This window comes from Phyllobates terribilis, unplaced genomic scaffold, assembly GCF_046119375.1.
Source record: "Phyllobates terribilis strain yellow unplaced genomic scaffold, ASM4611937v1 Scaffold_9__5_contigs__length_417890890, whole genome shotgun sequence".
Taxonomy (NCBI): Eukaryota; Metazoa; Chordata; class Amphibia; order Anura; family Dendrobatidae; genus Phyllobates; species Phyllobates terribilis.
Window position 1 is genome coordinate 330632109 of NW_027362769.1, and position 15931 is coordinate 330648039.

Below are 15931 nucleotides of genomic sequence, written 5' to 3' on the forward strand. Positions count from 1 at the left end.
CCAATCAGTGGCCTTGTGGGTAACCACTGCCATCACTGCAGTCAATCAGTGACTGTGATGAACCTGTAGCCGCCATCTTGGTAATGATAAATCATATCCAGGGATGGCCACACTTCAGCAGCCCCCACCCTTGGGACCTTCTGTTAAAACGTCAACTAGATAGTTTCCCCCCATCCAGGCTCCTGTAAGATAAGAAGCCTACTTAACACTTGAATGCTAGGAGCTTCAAAGACTTCGAGAGGAAACACAGCCAGCAGGGGGGGGTGCTTCGTCTATCTGTACCTGACCATTTGTCCCATAGGACTAGTTTCTTTGTCTGTCACAAGCATGGAGGCATAAGATATAGAAACATGAATAGTACACGCATGTTGCGTGGGATGGGCCAATAAAAAAATATCACGGCGTCCCGGAGCCATTGCGCACACAAGCCTCCGCGGTAGACGTTTGTACGTGCTCTGGAAGCCAAGATATAGCGCGGAGCCATTCCTGAGGACCGTATGGTATCATAATTGATATCAAAAGGTCGGTTACGGCGGCCCGAATCCATGGGAACCCCTGGGGGTATCATGAGACCATCCCAGAAGAAGTTATTGGGTTCCATAGAATTTGGGCTTCTGATCGAAGTTAGACCTGAGGGTGGAGACTGAGCCAGCTGACCTCACCAGCAGTGGGCGGGACGGGGCAGGTAAGATAGCAGGACAGACAAGAGACAAGTCAGTTTTTGACCCAAGAGTGGTGTGCTGAACATCTGAGCACCAGCTGAGGCCACCAAGGGGAGGAGCAGTTTGACCTTATACCTGTGTATATTTAGTTGTATATCGTGTATCTAGTGTATTATTATAATCAATTACCTCAAGTAATTGTGGGCCTGCCTTTTATTCTGCATAACGAACGCACGTCCGTGTGAGCTCGGCTCAAGCCAAAACGCTACCCAGGGTTGGTTCCTGACCCGATATAGGCCCATTCACGGACTGGGCGTATATCTAAAATAGGGACTGGTGGCAGCATACCAACTGGGGATTGGGGAAGGCTGGTAGTGACGGTCGGAGGTTCAGATATATATATTCCTGGCGCGGCCAAGGAAGATATATATACCGCCCTCACTACAGAGGGCCCCGATACCCAGTAGGTTACAGGACAGTCTCCCTGGCGACCGCTTATCCTAGGTGCAGTTCCTTGACTGACCTGAGGCTAAGAGGGCGCTAGCGAGTTGTGCTGTGTAGTGACGTTACGGTTTAGTGACGTTGAAGGGATAACACACTACCGTGTTCCCTGCGCTGGTTGCAGCTACCTGGCACTACTTTCTCTAGGTGCAGTACCTTGACTGACCTGAGAGGTAAGGGGGCGCCAGAGAGCTGCACCCACCGGCCGGCTTTCATCACATTGGTGGCAGAGCGGTGGGATTGCAGAATAATAGTGTTGTGGGACCCCTACTCCCAGGCACTAAAGACTGCCAGTGGTAACTTCCACTGCTGGAGTCTTAAGGTCAGCCCAACGTTAGACGGTCAGGCTAAAAGTATAACAAGGTGTGTGCAAACTCAGGGTTGCAGCGGTGTCGGTTACCAAGATGGCAGACGGCACCAGGAGCAAGACCCTGCAGGAGGCTAATGCTACGGTCCGTGTGGCAGGAGGGGAGGACATTGTTACTCATGGCGAGGAGGAGTCCAGCCCGGGCACCTCAGGGAGCCAGTCCCCAGTATACGGTCCCGCAGTGGGCTGCCCACCACCTACCCAGCCCAGCCTGTCCAGATCACAAGCCCTTTTACAAGCGGCTATGGCAAGTCTCCAGTCTCATGGCGATGCCGTCTACAAAACCCTCCTGGCAGCATCAGAGAAGGCAGCGGAGGAGGAGCGCGAAGCTGCAGAGCGCCGGGAGGCTGCGGAGCGTGAAGCTGCAGAGCGCCGGGAGGCTGCGGAGCGTGCAGAGCGAGCTGCGGAGCGCCAGCACCAACTGGACCTGGCCCAGCGGGGGCTTCCGCTAGAGCAACCAACCCATCAGGAGACCAAGTCGTCCAAAGTCCGAGCTGAGGACTTCCCTCTACTGGAGAAGGATGGGGACCTGGACTCCTTTCTGGTGGCATTTGAACGGACCTGTCTTCAGCACCATCTGGCCCGGGATCAGTGGGCCAGATACCTGACCCCCCGTTTGAGGGGTAAGTCCCTGGATGCCTTGGGGGACTTACCTGCCGGGGAGGTACAGAACTACGACTGCATCAAGCGGGCCCTGATCCGGCAGTACAACCTCACTCCCGAGTCGTACCGCCAGAAGTTCCGGAGCCTGCTGCGTGGCCCCAAGGACACCTGGACCGATCATATGCGGGCGCTGTTGAGAGCCGCAGAGCACTGGACCTCGGGTCTAGCGCTTACTACCCGCCAGGAGGTCCAGGAACTGTTCGTCACGGAGCAGTTTTTGTGGAACTGCCCAGAGGACCTCCGACAGTTCCTCCGTGACCGAAAACCAACAGGGGCTTCTGCTACAGCCGCCCTGGCAGACGAGTATGCCAATAACAGGGCGCCTGAGCTGAAGAAGTCTGCCAGCAGCACCTGGAGAGGGGGTAAGCCCAGTCATGCCCCTGTTTCCCCGGCCCCTAGAACACAAGGGGTGTATCCCCCTGTTGCCCTCTCCAGGCAAGGACCAGACGTAAGACGTTGTCATCTATGCAACAAACCAGGACACTTTAGGGCTGAGTGTCCCCAGCGCCAAAAGACCCCATCCCATTCCCAGAGAGCGCCCAATGTTTTGTGTGTGGGAGGGGGTGGTGGTAGGTCCCTGGACAACATCCAACCCGTCACCATAGGCCGTTCTGCGGTCATGGGACTGCGGGACACGGGCGCTGAACGAACACTGGTACGGCCTGAGGTGGTGTCCCCCCAGGACTTGGTACCAGGAAAGACTCTTTCCGTCTCCGGGGTTGGAGGCGTGGAGCCGGCACTTCCCGTTGCCATGGTGTATTTGGACTGGGGTGCCGGAAGGGGGATGCGGGAGGTGGGAGTAACGCCAAATATTCCCGCAAATGTTTTATTAGGGACCGACTTGGGGCGTCTAGTATCGCAGTATGTACCCTCTGAACCCCCAAGTTCGGCCCCCCAAGAGTGTATTGATTTGTCTGCTGCTAATGCCAACCATGTTGTATGTAGTGTGTGTCCTGCTGAGGAGGAGGGAGTGAAACCTGAGGGTAACACCTGCACAGACACAACACAAACAGGGTTAGTGAAAGCAGGTGGGGAGTGTGGGGATGCCCGCAGAGGTGCTCAGCCGGCGTGCCGTGACCTCTTGTCCTCCGGTGAGGGAGGGGGCGGGCAGGATTCTGTAGAGGGAAGCTCAGGGATGGAGAGGGGGGCAGCTACCGGCAGTGTAGGGCTCCCAGGGGTATCCAGGCTGCTGAGTATAGGCCCACTGCAGGGGGAGGAACAGGCCATGGGAGGTGGGGGTGTCCCAAGAGAGGAGCCGCCAGGTAAGACCCCAGGGCAGGAGTTCCCCACATCCGAGATGTCCAAAGGCCTAGGAAGCCTGCCTGATCGGGCGGCTTGGTCAGAAACAGAGGGGAAGCAGGCACTACCCACGGTCACAGCGGTCATAGCCGCTGTCACCAGGAGTGGGAGCGCCGGAGCCCAAGGAGCCTTGCAGAGGTCCGACGGCTTCCCCACTTCTGACCAAGTGTCTGCCGGGTCAGACAGCGGCCAGGTGACATGCCCGGAGGGGCTGACAGAGGATGTGGCAGTTTCGTCGATTCTGGCCACATCAAGTCAGGAATTTCAGGCTGCGTTGGAAGCAGACGACAGCCTGAAAGCTCTCAAGGAACAGGCGGCACAGCCTCCCATGGAGTCAGACTGCGAGCGTGTGGTCTGGGACCAGGGACGGCTGTACCGGGTAACGGTCCAGCAGGGTTCACCGGAGGCGTGGCCCAGGGACCGACAGTTAGTGGTACCCTATCCGTTCAGGGCGGAATTGTTGCGGATCGCACACGAGATTCCGATGGCCGGACACCTAGGGATCGCTAAAACCAAGGCCAGGATAGCTCAGCATTTCTACTGGCCTGGGATGGGAGCCGCGGTGGGTGCCTACTGCCGTTCGTGTGACACCTGTCAGAGGGTGGGGAAGGCGGGGCCGCGCCCCAAAGCCCCACTGGTAACTCTGCCAATCATCGAAGAGCCTTTCTCGAGGGTCGCTGTGGATCTTATTGGACCTCTGTCCACTCCCAGCCACTCCGGGAAATGCTTCATACTCACGGTAGTGGACTATGCCACCCGGTACCCGGAAGCGGTAGCTTTGTCGTCCATTCGGGCCGACAAGGTGGCTACCGCCTTACTGGAGATCTTCTCCAGAGTGGGTTTCCCCCAAGAAATGCTCACCGACCGAGGGACCCAGTTCATGTCGCGGCTGATGGAGTCCCTCTGTAAGCAAATGCAGGTGCAACATCTGGTGGCCAGCCCGTATCACCCACAGACTAATGGCCTGTGTGAGCGGTTCAATGGCACCTTAAAGCAGATGCTTAAGATGTTGGTCGACTCCCACGGGAGAGACTGGGAGCGTTACCTCCCACACCTCCTATTTGCTTACCGGGAGGTTCCGCAGGCCTCAACGGGGTTCTCCCCCTTTGAGCTCCTGTACGGGCGACGGGTACGGGGCCCCCTGGCTCTGGTGAAGGAAGCATGGGAAGGGGATTTGGCCACCCCCGAGGTGTCGGTCATCGAGTATGTCGTGCGCCACCGGGACAGGATGATGGCCTTGGCAAAGCTGGTGCAGGACAATATGGCCCAGGCCCAGGCCGACCAGAAGCGGTGGTACGACCAGAATGCTTGTGAGAGGACCTACCAGGTGGGTCAAAAGGTGTGGGTACTGGTCCCCGTACCACAGAACAAGCTTCAGGCAGCCTGGGAAGGTCCCTACTTCGTGCACCAGAAACTCAATGCCGTCACCTATCTGGTCACCCTGGATCACGCCCGTGGAAGGAGGAAGGCCTTCCACGTGAACATGATGAAGGCTCATCATGAGCGGGAAGCGACTGCCCACCCAGTGTGCAACCTTCCCGAGGAAGGAGAGGTAGAAACCCTCCTGGATCTGCTCACCCAAGCCAAGGCGGGTGGGTCCATCGAGGATGTGGGGGTTGGCCACCAGCTCACGGAGGACCAACGGTCCCAGCTGGGGACCACCCTGCACCCCTTCCGGGGGCTGTTCAGCAGCCTGCCCGGAAGGACTGAGATGGCTGTCCACGACGTGGACACTGGCGATCACCCGCCGATCCGGCGTTCAGCATATCGGGTCTCTTTCGAGGTGCAGGGAAACATGCGCCAAGAGATAGACGAGATGCTGAAGCTGGGGGTGATCCAGGCATCCAGCAGCGCGTGGGCCTCGCCTGTAGTCCTCGTACCAAAGAAGGACCGAACTACACGGTTCTGCGTGGACTACCGGGGGCTCAACGCTGTAACGGCCACCGATGCGTTCCCCATACCACGCATCGATGACCTGCTCGATCGGATGGCCGGGGCTAAGTACCTGACCATCATGGATCTGAGCCGGGGGTACTGGCAGATTCCTCTGACCCCCGCGGCAAGGGAACGCTCTGCCTTTATCACCCCTTTTGGACTGTACGAGTCCACAGTGATGCCATTCGGCATGAAGAATGCCCCTGCCACTTTTCAGCGGATGGTCAATACGCTGCTTGAGGGACTTGAAGGGTACGCGGCTGCGTACTTGGACGAAATTGCAGTCTTCAGTCCCACTTGGGAGGATCACCTAGAGCACCTGCGGCAGGTGCTCGGTCGGATCCACCGGGCAGGCTTGACCATCAAGCCGGAAAAGTGCCAGCTGGGCATGAGTGAGGTCCTCTACCTGGGTCACCGGGTAGGCGGGGGGGTTCTGAAGCCAGAACCGGGGAAAGTGGATGCCATCGCATCCTGGCCCACTCCTAGGACCAAAAAGCAGGTGATGTCCTTCTTGGGGACCGCCGGGTACTATAGGAGGTTCGTCCCACACTATAGCACCCTGGCCAAGCCCCTGACGGACCTCACCAAGAAGAAGCTGCCCGTCGCAGTCGACTGGACAGTCGCCTGCGAGACAGCTTTCGGGGCACTCAAGGCCGCCCTAAGTAGCTCCCCTGTACTGCAAGCTGCCGACTTCGACCGGCCGTTTGTGGTACAGACCGACGCCAGTGACTTTGGCCTCGGTGCTGTGCTAAGTCAGGTCAACACGACAGGCCAGGAACATCCTGTCTTGTACCTGAGCAGGAAGCTACTGCCCCGGGAGGTGGCTTACTCCACGGTGGAAAAAGAATGCCTGGCAATTGTATGGGCCCTGCAGCGTCTGCAGCCCTACTTGTACGGGAGCCATTTCACCGTGGAGACGGACCACAACCCCCTCAGCTGGTTACACACGGTCTCTGGGTCGAATGGCAGGTTGCTACGCTGGAGCCTCGCTCTCCAGCAGTACCACTTCTCCATTCGCCACAGAAGAGGCCGTGACCACGGTAACGCTGACGGGTTATCCCGGCAAGGGGAGGGTGCAGAAGGACGCACGGGGGAACACAGGAATGTGCTACCCCCTCGCGCCCTCGTATAGGGGGAGGTGTGATGAACCTGTAGCCGCCATCTTGGTAATGATAAATCATATCCAGGGATGGCCACACTTCAGCAGCCCCCACCCTTGGGACCTTCTGTTAAAACGTCAACTAGATAGTTTCCCCCCATCCAGGCTCCTGTAAGATAAGAAGCCTACTTAACACTTGAATGCTAGGAGCTTCAAAGACTTCGAGAGGAAACACAGCCAGCAGGGGGGGGTGCTTCGTCTATCTGTACCTGACCATTTGTCCCATAGGACTAGTTTCTTTGTCTGTCACAAGCATGGAGGCATAAGATATAGAAACATGAATAGTACACGCATGTTGCGTGGGATGGGCCAATAAAAAAATATCACGGCGTCCCGGAGCCATTGCGCACACAAGCCTCCGCGGTAGACGTTTGTACGTGCTCTGGAAGCCAAGATATAGCGCGGAGCCATTCCTGAGGACCGTATGGTATCATAATTGATATCAAAAGGTCGGTTACGGCGGCCCGAATCCATGGGAACCCCTGGGGGTATCATGAGACCATCCCAGAAGAAGTTATTGGGTTCCATAGAATTTGGGCTTCTGATCGAAGTTAGACCTGAGGGTGGAGACTGAGCCAGCTGACCTCACCAGCAGTGGGCGGGACGGGGCAGGTAAGATAGCAGGACAGACAAGAGACAAGTCAGTTTTTGACCCAAGAGTGGTGTGCTGAACATCTGAGCACCAGCTGAGGCCACCAAGGGGAGGAGCAGTTTGACCTTATACCTGTGTATATTTAGTTGTATATCGTGTATCTAGTGTATTATTATAATCAATTACCTCAAGTAATTGTGGGCCTGCCTTTTATTCTGCATAACGAACGCACGTCCGTGTGAGCTCGGCTCAAGCCAAAACGCTACCCAGGGTTGGTTCCTGACCCGATATAGGCCCATTCACGGACTGGGCGTATATCTAAAATAGGGACTGGTGGCAGCATACCAACTGGGGATTGGGGAAGGCTGGTAGTGACGGTCGGAGGTTCAGATATATATATTCCTGGCGCGGCCAAGGAAGATATATATACCGCCCTCACTACAGAGGGCCCCGATACCCAGTAGGTTACAGGACAGTCTCCCTGGCGACCGCTTATCCTAGGTGCAGTTCCTTGACTGACCTGAGGCTAAGAGGGCGCTAGCGAGTTGTGCTGTGTAGTGACGTTACGGTTTAGTGACGTTGAAGGGATAACACACTACCGTGTTCCCTGCGCTGGTTGCAGCTACCTGGCACTACTTTCTCTAGGTGCAGTACCTTGACTGACCTGAGAGGTAAGGGGGCGCCAGAGAGCTGCACCCACCGGCCGGCTTTCATCACAGTGACCTTGTGGGTAACCACTGCCATCAGTGCAGTGAATCAGTGACCTTGTGGGTAACCACTGCCATCAGGGCAGTCAATCAGTGACCTTGTGGTTCACCACCGCCAAAGGGATAGTTTTTTTTTCCAGCAGTAATTAGTGGTTGGCATTAGTGATGAGCGAGCATGCTCGTTACTCGAGATTTACAAACATGCTCGGGTGTTTTCCGAGTATCTTCAGCGTGCTCAAATGTTATGTTTGAGTCATTCCATGCACATGATTTGCGACTGTTTGACAGCTTTAATACATGTGAGGAATGCCTGTTTCTTAGGCATGCGAAAGTGTTAACAGAACACGCTTGCTCCTCACTAGTTGGCATCCTCCTTTAAAACCGTATCATACTGCCTCCAAAAGCTGAGGCTTTAAAGGGTTGTCGGAGATACATTTTTTTCCCTGATTGGTGACTGGCTGCAGAGGTCACGTGTGCTGTAGTTGTGACATTTCCTGAGACTGGAGCAGTGGCCGAGAGGCAGCTCTGGACTTGGGGAAGGGGAGTATAGGGGAGGCAGCGCTGGACATGGGGAAGGGGAGTATAGGGGAGGCAGCCCTGGACCTGGGGAAGGGGAGTATAGGGAGGCAGTGCTGGGGAAGGGATGTATAGGGGAGGCAGTGCTGGAACTGGGAGTATAGGGAGGCAGCGCTGGACCTGGGGAAGGGGAGTATACCCTTTACACCCAGTAAGGTTAACCGGAATCCCAGGAGGACTACAAGTCCCTGGCAAACCTGAAGCTAGACGCATACAGGACCAGGAACCATGAAGGCCCCGACGTCCAGGGAAAGTGGTTACCAACCGGAGATCCTACTTCAGAGCAACAGGTGGAGCAAAAAAAAAGCAAGACACATAAGCTAGGCACAGTTGCAGGCTGGCCAGGAGCTTACACAAAGGCAGACACGGATCAGGAGACCTTATACCCACTCCCTGGGGAGAAGTCCAAAAGTGCGCCCTTCACCTAGAGTACTCTGGATCGTATCTACCAGCTGTACCAGTAAAGGTAACAAAGCAAAACCCCCTGTCTCTGTCCGTTACTCCTGCTGCGTTCTCTACCTGCACAACAACGCCCAGCGCACCCACCATCTATCTATCTACACTGCCCTGAGGCCCGCTCCACCTGTGGGGAGCTGTACCATCTTTAGCTGCCTTGTCACCTGCCTCAGAGGACTGCTGCAGCGCTGGTGACCTTCACCAGGCACCACAGGTGGCGTCACAAATTTCTCTGAACTTTATTAGTAATCGCTACCCCTTTTGTGCACTTTCCGCCCTGGGCCAGCCACCGTGACATATATATACTGTCCCCAAACAGTAAGGCCCCCGGGGGCGCGACATATGGTAGGCAGCGCGTGACCTGGGGAAGGGAAGTATAGGGGGGCAGCGCTGGACCTGGGGAAGGGGAATATAGGGGAGGCAGCGCATAGGGGAGGCAGCACTGGACCTGGGGAAGGGGAGTATAGGGGAGGAAGCACTGGACCTGGGGAAGGGAAGTATATGCGAGGCATCTCTGGGGAAGGGGAGTATAGGAGGGCAGCACTGGACCTGGGGAAGGCGAGTATAAGGAAGGTTTTTTATCTTCTACAGATGTAACTTTACAAGGGAAAAAAATGCTCCCAGACAACCCCTTCAAAGGGTTTTCCAATAATTAAATTTTTTTTAGTGCACAGCCGTGCACAAACTCCAGAATACTCACCCACCACTGCTCCACGACTACAGCGCACCTGAACGCTGCCGACAGTCACTAGGATCAGCGGTATTGCCAAGGCTTTTAATCTTCTGGCACTGGAGCTCTTATTTTCAAGATATGCCATAAGTGTCTGTGTTGGGAATAAGTTTTGTTGTCTCATAAAGTGATGGAATAACACCGGGATATGCTATCTGTTTGTGATCTCCGTGGATCTGACATCTGTGAATCCCTCCGATCCTGAGAAAGGGCTGCTGTGACCGCTTCACTGATTTTCCCTGATCAGCAACGCACCCGGGCCCTATAAGAGAATGAACCGGTGCTGCAGTTCTCTGCACAGGTAGGTGGCCAGGAGCGCTGCTGTGATGTTTTTGCTTTTGTTTTTTGCTGTAGCATCTTACAGTTCCCGTAAAAGTGGATGGGATTTAAAGAAATCTCATGCCTAGTCCATGCAATCTATTAGAGTTTGTAAAGTCTTTTCTATAGAGCTTGTAAGTGCTGCTCTCATGCTGACGAGATCACTGGATCCCACGTTGAGCTTTCGGTAAGTTTTTGGTGTTGCAGCTTTTCCACACCCTTCGAGTAAAATAGGCTATTTGCATTGTTCTAAAACACGTAGCGTAAAAAACTCACCAAAAACTCATGATGGGAACGTAGCCTTACTGTCCTTCGCCCTTCTGATGCTGCAGAGGCAAAGTTGCCTCAGCTTATAGCATCAGAGACTATATAGTTTGGGCCAGTGGCTCATCAATCCTACTGGCCCAAACGACTGTCATTCATCAGAAGAGCACCACAGCGGGCAAGTGAGAAGCCTGGAGACAGGAGAGCAGAGCGATCCTGAAGAATATGAGGACAACCCTTAAAAGGAATCTGTCACCAAATCTGAGAGCAGCATGATGTAGGGGCACAGACCCTGATTCCCGCGATGTGTCACTTACTGGGCTGCTTGCTGTAGTTGTTATAAAATTCTAGGACAGAATTTCGGTATAATCTGATACAGTTTGGAGAGCACCATATGGCGGTCTTACACAAGGAGTAGCCAGTTTTTCATTTATCCCTTTTCTCCTCTTTACGGTCCAGCGAAACAAAGTGAAAAGTAACCTAATACTTGATGGTTGATTTTTTTTTGTCACTGAAAGAAAGATGCTACAGCAGGGGGTGAAGTATTTTTTGCACTCCAGCTCTGGTATTGCAATATGTTGCCAGGCCTTTTTAGTATATGGACAGTATAGGAGAATCTCTTTGGTGGAGATTTACTATAGTGTGAAGTTAAGGATCAAAGCAGTGGCGTAACTTGAAGCTCATGGACCCCAATGCAAAAGCTCTAACGGGACCCCCAATTATTGCAAGTCTTTAATAGTATTGACCTTTTTGGGCTCCTTAGCCTCCAGGGCCCGGGTGCGATTGCCCCCATGCACCTATTGTAGTTACGCCCCTGGTTAAAAGGGTTTTCCCACGAGCTACAACAAGATTGGTGATAAATGTATGATCACTGATTGCCTGAACGTTGGGACCCCAGACAGATCATATTGTCCCCTGTGTGAATAGAGCGGTAGTATGCCTGCCCCATCCCAGCAAAAGGACCCCAAAACGTACATTTATCACTTATCCTGCGGAGACGTTGTTTAGCAATCAATCAGATTCCAATTCTCACATCTTTATATGATGTACATTTATATTGGGTATTTGCAGGGGTGGATTGAGAGTAGCAAGGGCCCAGGGCACACACACACACACACCTGATGTATCACATGTCACATGATCCCCTGTGATAGATCATGTGATAGTTCACGTGAAATTAATTTGCCACAATATTAATTATAATATTTTTTTTTAGGCTGTGTGCCCACTATGCGTTTTTAAGTGTTTCCGCAGCGGCAATTCCGCTGCAGAAACGCTTAAAAAGCGCATGGTAGAAGACCTGCCATGTTCCCCAATGATAATCCGCATGTGCTGTTCACATGCTGCCGAAATTTCCGCTGCGGATTATCATTGCGGAAAAAAACGCAGCACTACCAATTATTTTGCGGAAACACAGCGTTTTCACCGCCATTGACTTGCATTTGAACGCTTATTATCCACATCACTGCATCTGTACATGCAGAATCCATGCGTTCAATGTGCGGATGGTACCCGGGTCTGGAGGAGAGGAGACTCTCCTCCGGACCCGGGTACCATAGAACCTGTTAAAAAAAATAAATAAATAAAATAAATATTATACTTACCTTCTGATGGCCCCCGGTGTCCTTATCCGATGCGTCCTGGCTTGCCGGCAGCTCGCGATGGTCTGAAAAGGACCTGCCGTGACGTAATTTAGTCATGTGACAGGTCACGCGACCGCTGACGTCGGCAGGCCATCAGAAGGTAATTATATATTTATTTTTTACCATTCTTTTACGGTCACACTACATAAAACCATGCCTTTTGCATGGATTTATATAGTGTGACCAAGTTGTCAAGCACTTTCCAAGTGATGCTAAAATCGCTTGGAAAGTGCTTGTCAACCCGCATGCGGAAATGCATGTGAAGAACGCTTCACATCCGCATGTCCCTGGCAGGAAAAACGCATGTAAAATCCGCATGTACAATCCACATGCGTTTTTTCTGCCAGGGAGATGCAGAAACGCTCAAAAAAAAAATCTGGAGCATTTCTGCATTGTGGGCACATAGCCTTACATTAATTGTATGACTCAATATTGAGCACACGTAGCCATCTGTACACGGCGGGAGGCCGCACGTAGCCATCTATACACGGCGGGAGGCCGCACGTAGCCATCTATACACAGCAGGAGGCCGCACGGCACCATCTATACACAGCGGGAGGCCGCACGGTTACATCAATACACAGCAGGAGGCTGCACGTAGCCATCTATACACAGCAGGAGGCCACACGTAGCCATCTATAGACAGCAGGAGGCCGCACGTAGCCATCAATACACAGCAGGAGGCCACACGTAGCCATCTATAGACAGCAGGAGGCCGCACGGCGCCATCTATACACAGCGGGAGGCCACACGTAGCCATCAATACACAGCAGGAGGATGCACGTAGCCATCTATACACAGCGGGAGGCCGCACGTAGCCATCTATGCACAGCAGGAGGCCGCACATAGCCATCTATACACAGCGGGAGGCCGCACGTAGCCATCTATACACAGCAGGAGACCGCACGTAGCCATCTATATACAGCGGGAGGCCGCACGTAGCCATCTGTATACAGCAGGAGGCCGCATGTAGCCATCTATACACAGCGGGAGGCCGCACGGCGCCATCTATACACAGCGGGCGGCCACACGGCGCCATCTATACACAGCAGGAGGCCGCACGGCGCCATCTATACACAGCAGGAGGCCGCACGGCAGGAGGCCGCACGTATAGATGGCACGGCGCCATCTATACACAGCAGGAGGCCGCACGTAGCCATCTATACACAGCGGGAGGCCGTACGGTGCCATCACACACACATACACATTTGAAACACAAAAATACATATAAACAGACATCACACAATGATATCTGCCTGCACACACACACTCTCACACCCTCTCTCACACTCACCATCCCCTGGCTCAGCTCCAGTCCTACTGCTCTTCTCCGGTGCAGCAGTGCAGGCCGGGTACGCACTGCGTGACGTCACAGCTAGGAGACACGGCCGCGCACAGCAGTGACGCGGCCGGGCCAGCTCAGGGAAGTTAACAGCTGCAGTGCTGGCCCGGCCGAAGAAGAAGTAGCGGCAGTTCACCGCTGCCGGGGGAGCGGTCCGGGGGCCCCCCCCGCCACCGTCTGCCGGTATGTGCCGCGGCGCCGCACATATAATGAGGGCAATCTGGCCATAGACACCCCGGAGCCCGGGCCCTGGGCGGTATCTCAGATTGACCTCATTATAATCCGCCTATGGGTATTTGGAGTGAGCTCGGAGTTCGCACATCATAGTTTTTTCAGCGTTTTTTTTTTTTCTGCAGCAAAACCTGATCTCTTGCCAGGAGGTTGTTCAGGATTTTTCTTGCTATTTTTCTTGTTTTTTTGCTGCATTTCTCAGCGTTTTTTTCACTGTTGTTTTGTCTATTTTATGCATGTACATAAAGTTCAGTGAAATGGTTTTGACATGCTAGCGAGGGGAGGTGAATTGTTCAGTAATAGTTGACCTAAGACACTAGCAGTACATTGAGTTTGTATGACACTATTTACTTTCACACTATGGGGTCTGCCATTTAGTTGCACTGGCATTGTTCAATTTCACACCTCCCTGGGCCACAGGTATTGGTCAATCTCACACCTTGGTCAGCCAATGTTTACACTTCTAGAAACATGGTAATTTAATTAAACTCTCCTAATACAAACAACCAAGATGTGTGAACATAGCCTTAGTATGTGCACACAACGTCCTTTCCAGGCTTTTCTGCATTGAAACCTGTCTATGTCTTCCTCTTGAAAAACTCAGCACTTTCACCAAAGGTTAAAAAGACGTTGTGTGCACAGAAGTAAAGAGAAAAAAAATTGTTCATCCAGAATTGCCATTTTTCAGTTCTCCCACCTCCTGGCACCCCAAGAAAATAATTCAGGGTGAAAAACAATCAAAACATCATATGAAGCCATAAATGGTCCCCAATAAAGACGTCATCTCGCCCCTCCAAAAACAATAAATGTGTCATCCCGGGGGGCCCGACAGTCATCAGATCCGGCAACAACAACAACAAATGTACAAAGTATCAGATCACAGAAAACATCGACACCATTTTTTCTTTATTTTATGCTGTTTATTTATTTTTTTACAAATGTTTTATCGCTGAAGAATCCCACTGCCCTGCCACAATGAACGCAAAAAACGCAATTTCTTAGATTTTTTGTTCATGTTTTTCACGGCGTCATGTGGTAAAAAGAATGGCGTCGGGCGAAACCACAACTCGTCCTACGAGAAACAAAAAAAACACCTTGCGGATGGAAAAATTATAAAAATGCTGGCTCTCTGGAAGAATGAATACGCCAAACGGAAGGGGTGGAATTATTTCGGAAAAGGGAAATGAGCAAATTGGTTGAATAGGTAACCGCACCTTTCCCTTGCACTATACATATACTGTGGGTTTACTTTATTTCTTTGACAACTTTTCTGTGTTACTATGTAATATTGTGAGGTAAATGACACTGATACTATTTGGGGGGCTCTTAGAGGGGAGGTTGAGAAGAATGGAGCCGCCGCCTCCTCCTCTCCTCTCCTGACCCTCTCTGGTCACAATCTGACTGCGCCGCTGTGTTTTGTCATTCTAACATGACGTAGAGATTCTTTTCACCAATCACAGCGCAGGCCGAGACAGAAGCAGCCAATAGCAGCGCTCGGAGCTCTCCCACCCACGTGTCTGCTCCTGGGAGGGAGGGGAAAGCTGCAGAGCAATGGCTGCGCTGTGTCAACATCTCCAATGTGTGTGCAGGTGACCGGGGCCGCCCTCCTACGTGTCACTACACCGGGTGCCACGGGCGGCAAGGTAAGCGGCGGCCATCCGGGCACAGCCATCCGTGCGGCCGTTACTAGCGGTCCTACCGTTCACTGGGGTCATTGTAGAGACCTTGGAGTGGGAGGGGTTAATTAGGATGAGCCCCGATGTATGCGTGTAGTTTGTGTGCGCCCCCTCTGGACACTCTGGGTAATTACACACAACTTTTTGAGGGCTTTATAGGCTTTTCCGTTTTATGGGGGGCAGATGAGACCCCCAGCTCCCAGTACATAGCGCCACACTAATATTTCAAGGGGATGTCCATGTATTCTACAACCATATGGTGCTCTCTTATGCATCTGTCATCAAAAGGTGACGAAAAAACTGCGGCTTGATATGAGGGATGCGCTCCCTCATATCAAGTCTCCTAAATGACTTTGACAGCGACATTTACGAATTTGTCCATCTTTGGGGGTAGAAGACCCCAGTCACATGCAGACTAGACGTGCACAACGAGAGACGTCTAGTTGGATTGTGGCTGGGAGTATGCAAATTGTATACTTGCAGTCACATGACCGGCCGCTTCCGGCGCTGACCCTGAAGAATCCTCACAGTGTGCAGTGCTTGTATAAGGCCACGTTGTAAGATTTTCTACCAAGTTCATAAATTATCTCCCTATAGAGAAGCTTGTGGCCCCCAAGATGAGGTGGAGCATGCTCACCGCCGCTCCATTCACTCTCTATGGGGGCTGCCAGTGCGCTCCACCATGTCTGCCAGCCCCATAGAGAATGAATGGAGCGGTGATGCGCATGCTCCACCTCTGCTTCATTCAGACGGGGCTCTTCAGAAGCACCTTTTTGGGATCTCTGTCAAACCCCCATCAATCAATAAGCT

The 15931-nt window shown here is 53.0% G+C and overlaps 1 protein-coding gene across 3 annotated transcripts in view; it reads left to right on the forward strand.

The window, feature by feature from the left end:
• The first annotated feature begins 14940 nt into the window (after nucleotides 1-14940).
• The window catches only part of TECPR1 (tectonin beta-propeller repeat containing 1), an 82957-nt gene continuing 81966 nt past the window's right edge, over nucleotides 14941-15931 (forward strand). For all 3 annotated transcript variants that reach the window (XM_073647986.1, XM_073647988.1, XM_073647987.1), the window contains exon 1: nucleotides 14941-15088. The gene's annotated coding sequence lies outside the window, so the exon portion shown is untranslated. The remainder of the gene's footprint in view (nucleotides 15089-15931) is intronic.